At 33.4% G+C, this 14,220-nt stretch overlaps 1 long non-coding RNA gene across 1 annotated transcript; it reads left to right on the top strand.

Moving 5' to 3' along the window:
• Positions 1-6,200: 6,200 nt before the first annotated feature.
• Positions 6,201-13,207, top strand: LOC105322768 (uncharacterized). Its single transcript, XR_010714074.1, has 3 exons — positions 6,201-6,345; positions 8,363-8,506; positions 13,056-13,207. It is a non-coding gene; the product is annotated as an uncharacterized lncRNA (long non-coding RNA).
• The last annotated feature ends 1,013 nt before the right edge of the window (positions 13,208-14,220 follow it).

The following is a 14,220-nucleotide window of genomic DNA, read 5'->3' as shown; positions in this document are numbered from 1 at the left end:
ACTTCACTCTGGATGAACATACGTTGAGTCAACTACAGAAGAGGAGGAATTCAAGACTGAAATCATTGAAACAAATCAGTGTAACACTGAGTTAGACAATAAATTGAGGCGTTTTAAAGAAACCATTGACACACTAGACATTATTGAGACGGTGACCATCTCAAAAGGTCCCATTTAAGGAAAGATTCTTTTCTGGTTTTCGACTTGTCAAAAGTAGATCTAATTAAATGTTCATTAAATCAAGATGAAAGGAAATTAAAATATCATATATTTCTCTCTTATTTACTATTATAGTACTTGGCATAGCAATAGCAATCAAAGTTTAGAATCTAACAAGGACTATATTTTTGGCGGAACTTTGGCGTAGAAAAATATTACATGTTTCTGCAATTCAGAATTGCTGTAGATTTATGAGTCTATTGAGCATTTTTAAATCAATAACATCAATATTGAATTTTTTAACTAATGTGAACTAATGATAAGATACGCGAGTTTCAGAATACGTTTCATATATAATTTTTCATATCAAATTATATTTTTATCAACTTTTTAAGCGCTCATTCTCTAAATAGATTTGTGTGAAAAACCACTAAAATAGGATTTTCTCTCTTATTAAAAGGGTCAGCACATTTATTTTCTGTCAATTTATATCTTTTCTATCAAGTCTTCATTATATGTAAAATCAGAAATATTAAATATTGGAAGCATAAATCGATAATCAAAATCTCTTCAAAATTTAAGAAAATTGGAAGAAATGCAGGGTAAGCAATATTAATTTCAGTTCAACTATTTATTCCAATTTGGTATTATAAGCTGATATTTAGACATTCTGAAATTCTAGCTATCATTTCTTTGAAAACAGACAGTTCATATCTTAAACAGATGTCTACATAAGTACAAATAACTACATTAATTTTATTTTTATCATCCTTTAAGTTGAGGAAAAATATTTTGACCTTGACCTGGCCTTTATGCGAAAACAAAGAGTTCAAATGTGATAAAACTGAAAAAATCATTTGGTGATATGATTTGTTTGAATATGTCAAAATTTCTTGAATTTCTTAGTATAAGAAGTATGTCTGATAACAAGAAGACTCCGTCCTTAAGGAGGCTCGAATGTCAACAAATTAACCATCAGATCTACCAAACACATTCAGAAATTATTTGTTAACCTACAGTCTATACATGTCAACTTTTAATTCGTAAAGGAAAATTCCATAAATTTATTTTATATTTGGTAATATTTCCCATTTTTTTTTTATATAGAGCTCTTTTTCTAAAGGAGACATATACAGTCTAAACTCTTAAAAAATGGAAAATAGGATAAAAGCGTTTCAGAGGATTTTGCTTATTCATTGACCTATGACTTAAAAATTTTCAATTTGGCATAGAACTTTAAGTCAAGCTCAATACCCCTTACCAACAGGCTTTTTGGGTATAATATAAGCAAGATTAAGGCAATGAGATATGACCTGCGGTCAAAAACGAGACTTTCAAGAGATCTACTATGACCTTCACATTTGATATTGAAAATTGGTTGATGGTCGCTGCACACCCTTTACAACTACTTTTTGCGTAGTCTGATATGACTTTTGATATAGAAACGTCAGTCAAGGTCACTGTCCGCTCTTTGACCAATGGCACTCTGTTGGTGAGGTATGATCCAGATTAATAAGAATTTATGATCAGGACAAGGATTTTTTGGATATTTCTGTTATGGTTTTACCTTAGACATAGCAATTTCGTTCAAGGTCACTGCACACCCTCAAAGTAAATGCACTCTGTAGGAAGTTATTCCCCGTACAGGTGATCTCGGACGGAGGAACAAACTTATCACTATTGGACGCCCACAGAGAGAGCCTTAAAAATTCAAAAACAGAGATACATGATTTAAAATTTTAAACATGAAGTTAAATGATAAAAGTGGTGTATTCAATCATGAAATCTATAAAGTTTCATCTGATCAAAGAGCAGTTCCATTTGTTCATTACACTGTTTCAATGCCCCCCCCCCCCCCCCCCCCCGGCGACCATTTCACTAACAATTCGTAGATCGTAAACGCTACACTTACGAGTTCCGGACGTTCACGTATAAGAGCGTTTCGCTTAACCTATCGTAAACGTAGCAATTACGATTTACGAGTTACGTCCAACTTTGCGGAGCTCTTCATTCAACGCAGATAGTTTTGATCACCAGCAGAAGGTAAACGTAGTTGACAGACGACAACGGAAGCCGATACCTTCAGAAAACTGAACTGGCCAGAGGCCAACATAACACTACATGTACTAGTGGACTTTAAGACGGACCCTGGGCGATGAAGAATCATTAAGGGATCTTTTCTTCATCGCTCACGGTCAAGACGACAAAAGTTTGGAATAAGATAACATAGAGTTATATAACAAATGTATTTATTGGAATAAGATAACGTAGAGTTATATAACAAATTTATTTCATTTAACTCTGGGACTTATGAAAATATCAGTTCAAGTGATGTTGAGATGTTCAATTATATGAAATCACTGCTCGTTGTTGAGGCTTTATTTGTCGTAGAAGGATTAGCTCTTACCAATGTCAATTATAAATTTACCTTCAATTATCAATTGTAATTCACCGTTTATTTTGAGAAAACGCTATGCTAAAGACATACGACAACATTAAGAAATGGGAAACTTTTGGAATTATCGAAAGTAGAACAAGAGAAAACCTAAAGAGCAATTACATAACATCCAGTTAAAAAGGATTCGAGTACATAATCTATGACTGCAGTTGTAAACAATCTGGAAGGCTTCGCCAAAAACCTGCCTTAAATCTTGAGATTTCGAGCCAAAAAACATGTGTCAACCGATATTTAAAAGTCTTTTTTTTCTGACCAGACTTAATTTTTTTGTTGACAGATTACACATTTCTACCTATCCATTCAAAGTCGTATAAGTTGGAGAAACACGCTCGCCATTCATTCTCAACAGAATATTGGAAATGCATATTGAAAGAAATTAATGTGAAATCCAAAATGAAAATTCCCAAAATCGTTGTATGTAGACGTTTTAACCAGTTTTAATGATGAAAAATTCACTTTTAGAATTTTACGAAACATCCCGTATTCTTTTAGCAGAAGCTAGATTCAAGTTTAGGGGTATGTGCGGCCATTTTGTACATTTGAGGAGAAGAATGTGAACATTTCTTGAACTGGCTTGTTTCTGTCCTAAACTGACCAAAACTTTTGTTAAAAGATAAAAAAAAAATTAAAAAAATGAGATTCTACATGTTGTTTTGTATGCAAATTATTACAGAACAATTCCTTTTTAAACACTTTAATCAGTTGTCGAACTGCGCAGCTACAGACTTACTTCGAAGACTAATAAAACTGAAAAACTATGAAGGGGTTCATTGGTGTCCTCTCTACAACCATTTGGTTAGAAAAAGGTCTGACTCTTGTTTATTTAAGTTGTAACTTTGTCTCAAAGTAGGGTACCCTATTCTCAAAATGGGCCTAAAAAATAATCAATTCCCACAGGATTTATTTGTCTCTGTCTATGGAGGTACATTGAAGATATATTTTCATTGAAATATAATGTATACTTTTTTGATTTAAGACAACCACTTTTTTTTTTTACCCCTAACCAACTTCTTAATAGAATTTACTTTAATTTGAACAACCTTAAATCAATGTTACCTGACGATGCTTACATACGAGTTGAAGCTTTTCTGGCCAAATAAGGAAAAATTTTTTAAAGTCTTTCCTCTTTATATACATATGAAAAAAAATTCTGTTGTAGCCCCAACCCTCTCCCCAATTCATCATGATTTGTTCTTTAATCTACACAACTTGAGAATGCATCCCTATAAATTTTTGCTTTTAACTGGTCAAATGAATTAAGAGAAGATGGACGAGGCACGAGGACGGACGAAGACCAATTGCAATAGGTCACCTCAGTGAAAATTCAACCCTTAACCAATCCCAGGGTTTGTATTTTGAACATATTTGAATCTTCACGACCCGGGGATGTTTCAACACAAGTCTGTTTTTCTAATAACATTTTTTTAGAGTATTAAGAAAAATTATATTTAACTTTGCAAAAATTCAACCCCCAAATTTGGGCTTCACTGTACTCCAGAATATCATATTAATTTGAATAAGCTTAAATTAACACCACACAAATTGCAAAATTTTTGGCAAATTTGATAATAATTAAAAGATATTTCATTTTATATTCATATGAAAATAAATGTAATATTGTGGCAACTCATTTTGACCGACTTGAATCCCTTTTACCCAATGATTCTTTGTACCAGTGGCTCTGGAGATGAAGTCAAAAATGTAAAAAGAACAAATAACAGACGAACATAATCACGCCGAACAAAATATTATCAGAAAAGCTCATTTGGTCTAAAAGAAATGACTAGAGACCTAATAAAGTAAGGGATGTACAATATAGTACAGTGCGTGAAAACGAGGACAACGACCAACTCATGTACAATAATGACCATAATGTATAAAATGTGATTGTATGTAAATAAGAATGGCGTATATTTGTACATGTTCTACACTTTGAAAGAGCCATCTCCAATTTTAATTTTCCAAAAGCATCAAGAATAATATTAAGGGATGAACTCGCTTTTCCAAAGGGTAAGGTTTGCCAGTGGGGTTCATCCAAAAGATGATCCATTGTTCCAATCTCACCAGCTTGAGTTGGCATCACTGATAAAGAAACCAAAAAGGGTGAAAATGGGGAAGTGCAGATAGGACTACTATGGGCACACCACTAGGCTGAGGGTCCTAAAGAAGGAGGTATTTGACAAGCAGGCCACCCTAGCCCATGATGCAGGTTTGCCTCTAGTAATATATTGCCGAAATACTGAGCGCGATGCCTTTGAAATTGCTCGAAAATGCTTGTCCAGCAACCACAAGAAGAGCATTTGTAGGACTGCATTGATTTTAAAAAAAATTTTTAACGTTATTGGTTGATTGATTTTGATCAACATTTGTATCCTTAGTAACTTTGACTCATATAACATTTTCATGAAAATCACAATATACTTCATACATGTATTTATGTACAGTTTTGTTGTAATAGTTAATGATTTACTTACATGTAATATTATTTTATTGATTTTATTAAACATTTTTAATCTTAAGTAACTTTGACTCATAAAAATTTAATGAAAATCACTATATAGTTCATATTTATTTACAGTTGTATTGTAATTTTAATGATTTGCTTACATGTAATACTATTTTTTATAATACACATTGTAAATACTATTAATCATTTCCTTCTACAGTATTTCATTGACAATCTGTTGCAACCTGAAAGTTGATTTGGAATATCATGCAACATTCGTTTCGACAAACGACGTCAACTGAAAGAACACCTGATGCCAACTCCACACAGTGCCATAAAGGTTGTGTTCCCTTTTAGCACCACCAAAAAAGCAAGCCTGTAGATCTTGTACTGAAGCGTCATAACAAAAAGTGAAGCCACATTACCTATTTAAAAGTATTAATATTCTTCTTGATGATCTCTTCTCAGAGAAGAGATGCCTCTGGATTGCCAGTCTGGAGAATGCATTAGATGACATGCCAAATAATAATAACAGAATGAGCTGCCATTATACAATGAAGCGCATTAAAGTGGTAAAAACTTTTGTTTGAATGGAATGTCCTAAACATTCTTTATACGATATAGAATAATTTTTTAGCCAATCAGAATGCGCGTTACAACCAGAAATAAATTATAAAACTATAAATATAAAAAAAAAAGTTGAGGTGAACCTGTGTCCCATGAGTTTTCTTAATAAATCTCAATGTTTAATGTCAGTGAAATAGTAATATTTACATTTTTTCCAGAGTCCTGAAAAGTATGTAAACATAAGTAATCAGGTCCCTACCAAAATATCACCTCATAAGAATGATGCCTTATTTCATAAGAATTGTAAATTAATGTATGTGAATAAAAATTATATATCGAATTTTATGTATATATAAATGATGCAACGATCATTTTATTTTATTTTTTTTTATTTTTTTTTGGGGGGGGGGATACATGTTCTAGCTAATGAATTGCTCATGTATAGGTTTATTTATTGAGAATAAAAGTTCACAGACATAAATTAGTCGAGAATAAAAGTTTTCAGACACATAATTATTGCCTTGAATGGGGTTTTTATTGTTATTATATGGGCTACTCTATTCCAATTATTACAATAGAAATGACAGCAGCTGGGTATAAATATGGTTATATCGTATACTAACGCTCAAACCCTTCACCAACATGACGACAAAACAGGACAAAAGAAACGGTCTTTGCATTATCGTGGTTCTTTGCCTGGTTCATCAAAGCTTAGGTTTGTTGATTTTTATTATCGCAATCTTGGTGTTGGTTATTCTTATCCTTAAATCAAAGAAGATGGGGGAATAAGATCGCACAAATACCCATTTGGTTTGGTCTTAAAATACAATAAAAGACAAAAAAAAAAATTTCAAATTTTATTTTTCCCAATCAAATATTTGTAAGGATTGTTACACGGCTTGACGAGGGCGCGCTGTCCGCGACCGAGGCAACCGTGTAACAACCATTTTGTCGCATGGTATTTCTTTTTTAAACATACCATGGTTTAATTGGATAGAACTGTAATAAGATAAAAAGTCAACAGTGTTCTGAGATATATACATTTTTTTGTATGTGGATTAAAAGTAACGGAATGAAAATTAAACTTTTTTTTAAATTCATTGCACTTGCAAAGTTGATTTCAGTAAATCACTATTAAATGTTCTAAATATATGTGATCTCTGTTATACACCCTATGAAAAAAGGCTTTCTCATATCTGACCTGAGTGATTGGTCCAACGCTTCGCGTCGGTTGAAAATGGTTTTCTCGGGGTGTCAATTTCAACAGTTACCCTCCCAAACAGGCACTATTTCTATAATGTTTAACAAGTTTGCAAAAGCACATTTTCTAACTATATTCAGTTTTGAATATTTTAAAATATTGCCTCAAGTTTTGGTAACATCTAACCAACAACCGAAATAGTCTAGTCTTCGAACGTTACCTAACGCTGCATCTTCGCAAACCGCCACAAGTTTCCTCAATGATGATGGAGAGAATCGATGTGAATCACACGTGGGTCACCGACGATGCTAACGCTGGTGCTCTAACCACTGAGGCTTTTCAGTCATAACTAGGTTCTTTAAATTAACGAACGTATTATTTTATAAAACGTTCAATTGTTGGGATACAAAATGATATTTCTAATAAAAGTAGGTCTCCTCTTTATCTTTTTGTTTGTTTTCCATTGTACCTTATTTAGACTATGACAAAAGCATGGAGCACAGACCCACTCTATAAAATAAAAAGCATTGAAGTTCCAAAAAAGACCCTATTAAGAGGTTTTGATATGCATTACCCAGTACTCCAAGTATTGAACATAGTGAAGGATTACGATGTTTTGTTAAATATACATTGTTTTGAATGATTTTAAAAAAAATCAATATCTAATCCGTCATGTTATAGATGTATGCATTTTACACGTCTTATCAACCCACCATCTTATTATCTTATTTTATAAACTTTAAATATTATACTAGTATAAGTCTTTGAGTTTTCTTGTTAACGATTAACAAGTACATGTAATATTAAAAGTGTTTTAATTATGTCTTTAGATAAAGCATTTTTATTTTGACGTTGGACATTAGAATATCATTGTAAAAAAAACCCTTTGAAGTTTTTTTTTTTAAAAGATCAGGCAATATTTTCTATGAAAATTAACATTGGCACTTGATTGTTGTCATTGATTGGTATTTACAGACAAGTTGAAGTCCAGTCTCGTTCTTGAAGTGATTTCAAATTCGCCCCCTTTTTCTCCAGATATGCATAATTCTTGAGACTCATTTAATTTTGGCTAGATATTTTTTTAGGTCAATTATGCCGAAATTGTATTCTAGTCTTTCGATACAACTTATTGTTGCTCTCAGGCACAAACTTCACTTCTTATGATCTGTCTCCTTTCTTTTGATATTGATGTACAAAGTAACTTATTTTACTTTGTACGTGTTTTTATTGTGCCTTTAGTTCATTGTCATTTATTGCCTCATTCAATAAATGGTCATTTCTATTCTCTATAGAGGAGTTATGTTTTATATCGATGGTGGTGGTAAGGCAAGCAGACATAAAAATCTTTGAAGAGAAATATGAAAACTTTTATACATGTACGTAATCTGACTGTTCTGATGAGCGAATCAATATACGAAAAATACTAGTATTTTAATTAATAATCTACTTAGATACTAGTATAGTAGTTTTAAATCTAAAAAAAAAAATATTTAGCCATTTCTGATCTAGATTATGTCTTTTATTTTACTAGGGGCATGTCCTCTACTTAAGGAAGAAGACTTGGAGTTGTGCCAGAAACCTGAGGACTGTTGTTTCTTGGAACCGAATTACCCCATAGACCAATATGGTTATAGATGTTTTCATGGATGCACCAGAATATACTATATCGACAAAAGTAACCATAATTTTTTTAAGGGGGGTGTGCGGCTATCTTGTACATTTTAGGATAAGAGTGTAAACATTTCTTGAACTGGCTTGTTTCTGTTTGAAGAGGACCAAACTTGTTGACAAAAGATAATCAAAGTACTGAAGTACTGCCGGGAGTTGATTTTATTGATTATTATTTATTTTGATATCACTGATATGTTATTTTGCATTGCAAATAGTTTCGTAGGGCTATTAAAAAAATAAGCACAATTTTTTCGAATTAAATATAAATTCTTGGGTTTTTTTCCGACAAAAACGGAAAACCTCTTATATGAATCGCGTTGTGTAATTATCAAAGATAGAATTAACACCATCAAACTCTACGATGTATTATATCTGACAGTAATCGGAACATTTCTTAAAAAGTTTGTCAAAGCAATTTTAGCAAACATATGATGATAAAGTCTAGTCTACGTCAGTACTGGTTCTTTAGATTGGTTAGTCTATGCTTGATTCCAAACGCCATCGCAGTAATGAAACTCTGGTGTAGTAATACATACGACTACAAAAATAATTATCTATATTGTTCGTACCATATAAAATCTTACTAATTTTAAGGTATTTATAAATAAATTTCCTTGACAAACAATAATTCTGAATACAATACATCGAATTTATCGATTATTTTCAAGTACATGTACTACGTTTTGTTGGCGGTGATGATTGTACTTAGGTCCAAACACTGCCAGAGTAACTGCATAGGAGAGTTGATATAAATCAACTCCCAAAAAAGCAATATGAGGTTTTACATTTTGTTTTGTATGCAAATTGTTCACACAAGAGCAAAACACTGTATGTTTTAATCACTCTGAACTGCGCAACTACGTATACAGACTTAAATTCAAGATGCAAAAATCTGAAAAAATAAGAAAGAAGGTTGATGTTGTCCACTCTACAACCAGGTGTTCTCATTATAGGCTGGATTTTTCTTGTTCTAAAAATAGATCGCATGCCGAAAGATAAAAATAGGGTACCCTATTTTGAGGCAAAGTAACACCATTAATGTGCAAATTTTAAACATTTTCTGAACAAATGGTTATAGAGTGGACATTAAGGTACCTTCTTCATGGTTTTCTTTATTTAAATCTTCAAAATAAGTCTGGAGCTGTGCAGTTCGACAGCTCTTCTGAGTGATTAAAAAGTGTTTTATTCTTGTATACATATCAACCTGAAGAACCTCATATTTATTGCTTTTTTATCTTTTTGCAACAGTTTTAGACAGTTTTTGGCAGAGACAAGCCAGTTCAAGGAATGTTTACATTCTTAACCTCAAAGATGGTCGCACATCCCCTTTAGTACTGCACCAGAGCTATTTCATATTGATATGGTCAATGATGTAAATTATCAACACTACTTTCAAAGGTTACACACACTGACACACCCCTCCCCAGACATCATGTTACAGCCATTTTTAACGTTTGCAAAAATTTGGTTTTTATTCAGTGAGCGGCAACCATTTTTTCAAACTATTCTTGTATTCAGGGTGTTGCCGCAGGGCCTTACTATTTATTCGCTATGACCACGTGACTGACAATGTATTCAAACACACTATATGTATCCATGCTGCATACACACCCCTGCGAATGTGTTCGGAATGTTTTCTTTATTGTTGCTAAGTATGAGCGGAATTAATTACTGGTCGTTTTTCATGTAATATCGTACTTTGATTTATGTTAAAAGATGAAAATTTATTAAGATATATGCCTTATTTCACCATCTAGCGGTTATTTAAACCAAACGATGATATTCAGAACAGAGTTATCTTCGTGTTCAACCACTCTACATGTGGTTGAAAATATAAATATTTGGTTGCTTAATAAAATCATAGCCTTGTCTGATGCTTTTGGATTATATTACAATGGTTTTTAAAAATGCATCAATTGGTGTCTATCTTGAATTTAAACTTAGTATGTTGAGCTAATTTCAAGGAACATTCTGCATAAAATAGTGTAGTCTATTTCACTATTGAGTAATAATGCTATTACTAGGCCAGGCGCTGATAAAAAATTAATCCCTAGAGGGGATCGCTACTAAGCATGTTAATTGTTGCGGAGCAGAAAAACCCTATATTTTCTATTGTCATATTTATTTTCTAGAACTCGATTTATCCACCAATTAATGGAGATAAAGTTTAGAATCAATAAACATCTAGATTTTATATTCGACGACAAGTAAAACAGGAGGAGCGATTTTTACTGCGAAGCTGAAAGGGTCAATTAAAACCACGTGGTCTAAATTCAAATGACAATTAATTATAGCATTCGCAGGGGTGATTATTTTTTAAAAATTTCAAAGTATTAATCCTGTTCGTAACTCGGTAAAAGTTGATGGATTATATCCTGTCCCAAGATATCCTTGGTTCACGTTTTGCCTAATTACTCGATATTTATAAATACCTCAGAGTTCAAACGATGTTCATTCAAAAGAATAAAAAAATTCAAAGATTTCTCGGTTGAAACGCCCCCTATAGCTTATTAGGTTTGAATACACGGCTAAGAGTGTGATATTTATGGGGATTTCGCATTGCAGCAAGCCCGGATGATAACGTTGAAAAATTGCGCGAGGTATTCCGAGATGTAAACATTCCCCACTATAAATCTGTTTTCGTTCTTGTGAATTTGTTCGAGTGAAAATTGATAATGTGTCAGTGTAGGAAAATTTCCCTTGGAAAATTTTCCTTTAATTCATCGATTTCAATTGCACTTCTTTCACAGGTTTGTTTATTTTTTTTAATTAAAAATCGTCCAAATGTGCTGCATAAATATCTTGGGACAGACAATAAACATTCGCCAAGTTGATGTGTACGGTCTGTTTAAGGAAGAATGAATCATTCTTTGAGTATTATGAGGTGATAATTTCGGTCGGGGCGTGGTCAAATCCAATAAAGACCAAATGGCTTTATGATAGATTTGACCACGCTTCGACCGAAATTATCATCTCATAATATTCTAAGAATGATTCCTTATTTCTTAAATGTATATTATTTCCAATTTCTACACCTTAAAAGAACATTTTAAAACCACTATTTTTTCCTGCAGCACATGTTATGTAGTACATGCACAGCCAATACCGTTTTAGCTCACCTGAGCTGAAAGCTCAAGTGAGCTTTTCTGATCACATTTTGTCTGTCGTTGGTCTGTCTGTAAACTTTTCACATTTTCAACATCTTCTCAAGAACTACTGGGCCAATTTCAACCAAACTTGGCGCAAATCATCCTTAGGCTAAGGGGGGAGGGGGGAGGGGGGGTTCAAATTTGTGAAAATTAAGGGCCATGCCCTTTTTCAATGGCTGATAATTAGAAATTAATGAATTTTTTTTTAGAAATTTTAAAAAATCTTCTCAAGAACCATTAGGCCAGGAAACCTGAAACTTGTGTGGAAGCATCCTCAGGTAGTGTAGATTCAAAGTTGTGAAAATCATGACCCCCAGGGGTAGGGTGGGGCCACAACGGGGGGGGGGGGGTTGACGTTTTACATAGGAATATATAGAGTAAATCTTTAAAAATCTTCTTCTCAAGAACCATTAGGCCAGAAAAAGCTGACACTTGTGTGGAAGCATCCTCAGGTAGTGTAGTTTCAAAGCTGTGAAAATCATGACCCCCAGGGGTAGGGTGGGGCCACAATGGGGTGTCGACGTTTTACATAGGAATATATAAGGTAAATCTTTAAAAATCTTCTTCTCAAAACTAATCAGCCAGGAAAGCTGAAATTGTGTGGAAGCATCATCGGGTAATGTAGATGCAAAGTTGTGAAATTAATGACACCCCCGGGAGTAGGGTGGGGCCACAATGGGGGGATGTCAAAGTTTTACATAGGAATATGTAGTGTAAATCTTTAAAAATCTTCTTCTCAGAAACTAATCAGCCAAATGAAACTTTATAATTGTTAAGACTTTGGTCCTAGAGCAATTCTTCGGCCTCACAAGAAGGTTCAGAGTTTGATGTAGGTTTATATCCCATAAATAAACAAATGTTAAGGATCTTTTTGAGAACTGCAATACTCAACATGTGATATGACTATCATCCTGTTAGAAAAGGGACAGTACTAATGATTATAAACATAAGAATATCCAGGGGGAAAATGGATTTTATTTAATATACAGGATCTACATGTATTATTGTACATTGTCCAGATAGTTTGTATTATGACTCCATTAAGCTGATTGTTCCTCAGGTGAGCGATGTGGCCCATGGGCCTCTTGTTCGGTTATGCTAGAAGACACGCCCATTTTGTGTCGCTCATCTTTTATGAAATTATTGGGTTATAGGCTTCAAAATTGATTTGTAATGTTTTCACAGACAAAGACAGTTGAAAATGTAAATATTTTTTCAGTAATGGGTATGCGCCCATGCTTTACGTCGCAGTGTATAAAATCGATAACGTTATGTACCTTAAAAAACGAATGCCAAAATCGACCTTTTTTTAAAAGTTTTGATTTTCTCGTTGTTTTTGTGTTTGTTGATTTTTTTTATATTGTGATAGATCATAGTTGTTTATACATACTGTACTTACTTCAGAAAACTGCGTGAATCCTTGCAACTCCGTCGTCTTTGATATTCAAAGCTGCGTCAACCCTGACCCTGAACATTGTGACGTAATTCCCAACACTGAAGTGGTCCAAGGGCGGGAGTGTTTTACCGGATGCAGGAGCATTTGTGAGTGAATGCTTTATAACCGAATATTTGTTTAAAAATAAAGGATTCATTTGAATATTACGTTTTGTTCTTTTAGCATGATTTTGTATTGAAATATTGTCTCAGACTGAGACAATATACGGTATTTTATTTGCTTCACGTCATTTCGAGAACCATGAAATACATCAATAACGTCACGTTGAAAACAGGTCTTTGTTCCACAGTCAAGACAAATGAACTGAGGTGGATCTTTATCGTGCCAACGCCTACAATAACACGATATGCCTACTAATTCAACTAACACGTACTCATAGAATAAAAAGTCCACCAAATTTTTACTCAACCTTATACATTTTGGAATATAGTAAACGGTCTGTTCCTGTTTTGCACACATGTTAAAATTATATATAGGTATCGAAAAAATGTGTGCGAAATGGGAATTTGACCAGGTGAGATAATTGCTTAATTGCTATTGTCTATGTATCACAGTTCCTGTAAGGGCAATTGACAATGAAATAAATAAAACAAATCTACTCGCCATTGATATTTACATTTATTTTATGCTACAATATAACTTGCATAAAAGCACATTTACATAATAATTAACATCCATATTCTGGAATTTAATTTTAAACATCGATGGTAAAGTCATTACAGATGAGCAAGTGGTGGCCTTGTGTTCTAGAGGCAACCATACATGTCCTCACATTAAAACTACAGACTATAATAAATAAATAAATAAATGATAAATTACATAACGTTAGACGTTATGGAATGCTACATGTACTCTGTCCCGAGTTTTTGCTTCCACCACTTTTTGCTTGATATTTCGATAATCATAAATACATTTGTGCTCAAACTACGTTCATCCACTAATATGAAAAATGTCCAGATCATCTGTTTTGAAACGCCCTCTCTACCGCTTCAGGTTTCAATACACATCCCAAGATAGAAAGGCTATGGAGATTTAGCATTGCATCGGCCATTATTAAGCCCGGATGATAACGTTGAAAAATTGCGCGAGGTGTCCCAAATACTTCCGAATGGA

This window comes from Magallana gigas, chromosome 5 (assembly GCF_963853765.1).
Source record: "Magallana gigas chromosome 5, xbMagGiga1.1, whole genome shotgun sequence".
NCBI lineage: Eukaryota > Metazoa > Mollusca > Bivalvia > Ostreida > Ostreidae > Magallana > Magallana gigas.
This window is presented reverse-complemented; position numbering and strand designations above follow the sequence as displayed.